The following is a 6,320-nucleotide window of genomic DNA, read 5'->3' as shown; positions in this document are numbered from 1 at the left end:
TCTTGTCTATGCGATAATGAATGACACACACATACACAAGGCGACCGCATACTACCATAACCTATCTTTAGGGTGAATGCAATGCATGTTGACAAACAGAGCTTATCTCTAAGTCTCTATCTCTTGCTTATGTAGATCTAATCTTACTTTCTCAAGTCTAGATTCTAACCTAGCTCTTTCAAGTCTTAGGTTCTTTCTTTAGACTATCTCTCGAGTAGCTCTAAAGGGGTGATGGACGCAACATAAGATAAGATGATCGCACGCAATGAAGATCCTAGGTCATGTTAGCTAAGTACTTCTCAACCCATTCAAAAGTTTAGTTACTCATGCGTATTGTAAAGAGAGTGAACAGATTAGAAATGCAAGTTCCATTCTATATATGAAATCAAAATACAGAATGACAATGTGAAAGAAAGATAAAGAGCCTGATAGCAATTTATTGCTTCCCAAGGCTTTTACACTATTCTTCTCTACTCTACTCAAAATATATTCTTGGTCTCCCAAGAGTCGGCCCCCTCTTTATTTTCCATGCTCCCTGGCACTCTCTTGAGCTGATTAGAACGATCTTCCGACGTCTTTTCCCTTCTCTCGCTTCCGCCTTCTAAGTATAAGGAAACTAAGAACAAAAGGGAACTATCTTCTATATGGCTCAACTGGAATGAAAAACAGAACTCCTTCAATGAAGGTGGCCTTCGGTATTTATAGAGCTTCAAGGTGAAAAACATTTTCTCTCGAATGATTGTATTGATGAGATGTCATTAATTCTCTGTCTGATGCGCCGAATAATTGTCATCGAAAAGTTGAGTGTACTTACTACAGTATTGTTAACGGCTTGTCAACTTAATTCGAAATCAACCGTCATTAGCTTTCTGTCCCATCGTGATTTATTAAGCTTTCACCTTGATGCACCGGCTTTATGCGGCCACCTTCTTGAGTAGATTTTCATGAACGCAAACAATCGTATAGCCTTGCGGTCACAATCTCTTAATGCGCTCGGACGTTAATTTCTTTGGATCGTAATTCCACCTTGCGCTAATGCATTTTCTGCACAAAATACATAAGTTAATTGTTTTTAATACGATGGACGCATGCGATTGCAATGTTATAAACTTAATGCTTTTGGACGCAATTTCATATATTTTTACCATCGCAATCCTTCATTTTTTTATAACTTTGCGTTGTAATAACGTGCATTTCTGCCCGTTATTACATCCCCAAATTTAAAACAATGCTTGTCCTCAAGCATAAGCTAAAGATTTTCTTTAGAAAGTTGACTGCATTCTTCTTTCCTAGATTTCTCAAGGTCGCCTTATTCCAATCCTATGCACTAAAATCTCCTTAATTCTTATCTAGGTCTCTTCTTAAAATATTTCTAAAATTTAGGGACTGCAAGTTTAACGTTCAAAAAAGACTTTACTAGTTTCCAGGGCATCGCATGATTTATTTCATATAAAAAAACTTTTTTCAACTGGGGTATTTTCAAATGATTTTTATCCTTGCGTATTTTAGACACATATTTTTTTCTATAACCTTGCACTGATCCGAGTGCCTAGCCTTCGTTTTGACTTGCCCCCACGTGTGTCATGTGGACATCCAACTACGAGCACGGCGCTCTTTCTCAGTCTAAACTCATGCCCATTTGGCAGCGGAGTTGCGATCATTTTATTTATGCGTTGATCACGATTCCTACCTTCATTTTGGCTTGCCTCTACGTGTGTCATGCGGACATCCAACTACAAGTAGGATACGATCGCAACATTATGATTTTTTTTTAGAACCTAAAAATAGCAAGGTTGAAAATGAATACCGCACGCCCAAATTTAAACATAGCAATGTCTTCATTGCTGAAAGATTGAAAGAAGTCATGCGATGCTCTTAGGAAGTTTCGTAAAAAGTCAGTTTGAAAGAAAGCTGGCAGACCACTAACTTCTAAAAATATTTTATGAGATGTCTGTCCTAAAATTAAGTTGACTCTAGTATATACGAAAAAAATAGAGGCATGTGTTTCATCATTGAAATCATAATTGGCAAAGAGAAATAATGCGGTGACTTACTAAATTAATCAATGTTAAATGATTACGCCGACTAAAGAGGATGCAATGATAAAATTATGAAAGTTAAAATGATATGTGATAGAGAAAATTTTTGAATAAACAAAGTCAAGGAAAGATACAACCCCCAAATTTGCTCTGTCGCCCGCATTATTTGTGAACGCATCCTTCTTTGCGGCGAACTGCTCTCTTCAATTGCGGTGGTGGAATAAACTGGTTGCGTCTTTCGTGTAGATTCTTCACAATCGTTCACCACGACCGTTACAAAGAAAACATTGAGAGGGTCAAATAAAAAAAAACAGAGTTAGCAAACTCGTTTACCACGATTGTTCACCACGATCGCATAGTTTTTTATTTTTTATTTTATTTTATTTTTTCTTTTTTGAAATGCAAAAAGACAAATATACGATAATAGATAAAAGAAGGGTAACGAAAGTTCATGAATCATTGATAGGAAAAATGATATTCCGAAAGGATTGCGTCCCTGATGACTGTGAGTCACATATTAACGCAGGGACTACTTATTTCAATCTATGCTTTTTACGTCCAAGGCAGCTTTCTCTTCTTTTCTCGATCTTTTGGGATCTTGATTGCCTCAATCTGAATCTTTTTCCCATTGACGTTCATTACGATGTCCCCTTTGTGCACATCAATTTGAGCACGACCGGTCGAGAGGAATGGTTGTCCCAATATGATGGGCGCATCTTTGTCCGCTTTATAGTCCAGAATGATGAAGTCTGCCGGTAAGATGAATTTTTCAATTGAGACTGCGGCATCTTTCAACTCTCTCTTGGGATGTATTCGGGATCTGACCGCAAGCAGGAGAGTCTCCATCGTGGGCGTTAGTTTTCCCATATTCAATCGTTTGAAGATTGATAGCGGCATTAAGTTTATACTCGTCCCAAGATCGCATAGTGCTTGACCAATATAGACATCTCCAATTGAGCATGGTATCGTGAAGCTTCTTGGGTCACACATTTTTGGTGGGATCATAGTATTTTGCATTACTTCCATTGTAACGATCTTTCCTTCATCATTTTATTTCTTTTTCAATCCTTGCGGGAATGGTGGTAGCTGTACTTCTTCTATCTCGTGTTCTAGAGGCCTGTGAGTGGTCGTAACTTTTGAGTTCATCTTCTCTGGCTCTTCTGAATCATATATCAACGGGTCCTCAGTTGTCACCGCATTCGGGTTGGTTCTGGTGGGCTCTTCCCTTTTTTCCACTGTCGTTTTTTCACTTAGCAAGGAGACTGCTAGGAATTGTTCCTTTCTTGTACCCCCAGAGTTGTGAGGGAGCTCAGTTGAGCTTGGCAACGCTCCTTGCGGTCTACTTTTGAATTCGTCTGCAATCTGTCCCATCTGAATTTCAAGATTGCGGATGGACGTTGCTTGATTCTGAAGTACTGTTTCATTCTTTTCAATATTTTGCTTCAGCACACTCTCCAAGGATGAAGATTGTGGTGCCTGCGAACTGCTGGCTTGGTTTTTCATTTGACCGTTTGTTTGCGGGAAAAATCCTGGTAGCCCTTCTTTTTGCGCCATAGGTTGAAAATTTTGCTGTTGATTCTTCCACGCGAAATTAGGGTGGTTTCTCCACCTGGGGTTGTACGTATCAGAGAAAGGGTTATTCTTTATGAAGCACATTGACTGCGGATTCTTTGGGCATTCTTCAATCGAATGTGCTTCTCCACAGATGACACAACTCGTGGTCGTTTGAGCAATTGCGTTGACCTGCCCTTTTTGTGTTCCCGTGCTATTGATTGTGATGCCTTGTATTAGGTTCATCATCGCGTTCATTTGGGTTTGAAGGGATGCGATGGCCCCATTATTTGCATCTCTATATTTAATTCTTAATCTTTGATCACTTTCTCTCCAGTCTTCATGATTTTTAGAAATGTGATCAAGTATATTCTTGGCCTCATCATAAGTTTTATCAAGCAGACCATCAGCTGCTACCGTGTTGGTAGCCATCTGGGATGCAGGGTTCAGTCTGTGGTAGAAAATCTCCACCTGTAAGTAATCTGGTAAGCCGTTATGCGGGCAATCTTTTACCAGCCTCTTAAACCTCGCCCAGGCGTCACTGAGCGATTCGTCAATTTCCTGTTCAAAATTCGTAATTAACTTCCTCCTTCTTGCATTCTATGTTGGAGGGAAGTATTTCTTCATGAAATTTTCCACTACTTATTCCCACGATGGTATCTCCACTGGTTCGAGTGAATAAGTCCATTTCCTTACTTGATCACATAAGGAAAAGGGGAACAGCGTTAGTCGAACCTCCTCAGCAGAGATATTTGTGATCACAAAAGTGTTGCAGATTTCAATAAAACTCTGGAGATGGGTGTGTGGATTCTCGCCATGCCTTCCACCAAACTATTCGACCGTTTGAATCATCTGAAACATAACCGGTTTCATTTCAAACCTCGATCCATCCAGAGCTGGCCTCATGATTCCTAGGGAGAAATCATATAGGTTGGGTGATGCATAGTCCCGAATGGGTCTATTGCGGTCATTTTCCAGGAGGATAGGGTTGGCCATTATATTATTTACGTTTGCGGCCTTCTCTTCCGGTTGTTCCACCATTCTTGGAGTTCTGTCTTGCTGTTGTTGGCGATTGTTTCTCAATCTTCGTTTGAACGTTCTTTCAATTTCTGGGTCGTAATTCGCCAGAGATTGAAAGCTGCAAAAAAAAAAATAATAAAAAAATTACCGTTAACACAAGGTATTGCCGTAATCCCCGACAATGATGCTAAAAACTTGATGCGTTTTTGTTAATGCGATGAAATAATGATGTAGAATGCGATGGTGGAATATGCATTGTGCATGCAAGTTTTCTCAGCAAGATTCAAGTATAAATCCTACCGAGTTGCCTGGTAAGCCCAGCGTCGAACACAGGGACTAAGGAAACAATATGCGATGGTAGTTTTCGATTACTTTGTAGTAACAAGTAAAATAATGTGTTGGTTAGTATATTGTTTGAAGTTTAAAGTTTATGCGGCAGAGTTGAGAAAAGAGTTAATAAGACGAAAGATACGATGAGTATGCGGGGGAACGGGTTGAGAAGGGATTTGGCAAACACTTCCTAGGATTCCATTCATGTTATGCGATTGTGCTACATACATACAACAACAAGTCATCTCTCAATGCAAATGTTATGGCTTCTAGTTTTAGAACGCATATGATGTATGGGATGATGTCTATAGGACTTACATCTAAGCCTCTATTCTTTTCTATGCGATGAAGAATGACACAACATACACAAGGCGACCGCATACTACCATAACCTATCTCTAGGGTGCATGCGATGCATGTTGGCAAACAAAGTTTATCTCTAAGTCTCTATCTCTTGCTTATGCAGATCTAATCTTGCTTTCTCAAGTCTAGATTCTAACCTAGCTCTCTCAAGTCTTAGGTTCTTTCTTTAGACTCTCTCGAGTAGCTCTAAATGGGTGATGGACGCAACATAAGACAAATCATTCGAAAGTTTAGTTACTCATACGTATTGTAAAGAGAGTGAACAGATGTAGAAATGCAAGTTCCATTCTATATTTGAAATCAAAATACAGAATGACAATGTGAAAGAAAGATAAAGAGCCTGGTAGCAATTTCTTGCTTCCCAAGGCTTTTACACTGTTCTTCTCTACTCTGCTCAAAAGATATTCTTGCTCTCGCAAGAGTTGGCCCTTCTCTGTTTTCCACGTTCCCTGGCACTCTCGAGCTGACCAGGACGATCTTCTAGCATCTTTTCCCTTCTATCGCTTCTGCCTTCTAAGTATAAGCAAACTAAGAACAAAGGCGAACTTCTTCTATATGGCTCAACTGGAATGAAAAACCGAACTCCTTCAATGAAGGTGTCCTTTGGTATTTATAGAGCTTCAAGGTGAAGAACTTTTTCTCTCGAGTGATTGCACTAATGGGATGCCACTAATTCTCTGTCTGATGCACCGAATAATTGTCACCGAAAAGTTGAGTGTACTTGCTACAATGTCGTTAACAGTTTGTCAACTTAATTCGGAATCGACCGTCATTCGCTTTCTATCCCACTGTGATTTATTAAGCTTTCACCTTGATGCACCTGCTTTATGTGGCCACTTTCTTGAGCAGATTTTCATGAATGTAAATGATCGTATAGCCTTGCCGTCACAATCTCTTAATGCACTCGAACGTTAATTTCTTTGGATCGCAATTCTGCCTTGCGTCAACACATTTTCTGCATAAAATACATAAGTTAACTGTTTTTAATGCGATGGATGCATGCGATCACAATGTTAT

The 6,320-nt window shown here is 39.5% G+C and overlaps 1 non-coding gene across 1 annotated transcript; it reads left to right on the top strand.

Annotated features, from left to right (window-relative positions):
* Positions 1-4,077: 4,077 nt before the first annotated feature.
* LOC120074781 lies at positions 4,078-4,184 on the top strand. Its single transcript, XR_005481064.1, has one exon. It is a non-coding gene; the product is annotated as a small nucleolar RNA R71 (small nucleolar RNA).
* Positions 4,185-6,320: the final 2,136 nt, after the last annotated feature.

This window comes from Benincasa hispida, chromosome 3, assembly GCF_009727055.1.
Source record: "Benincasa hispida cultivar B227 chromosome 3, ASM972705v1, whole genome shotgun sequence".
In the NCBI taxonomy this organism is placed as follows: domain Eukaryota; kingdom Viridiplantae; phylum Streptophyta; class Magnoliopsida; order Cucurbitales; family Cucurbitaceae; genus Benincasa; species Benincasa hispida.
Note: the sequence above shows the minus strand (reverse complement) of the source record. Positions and strands in the feature narration are given on the sequence as shown.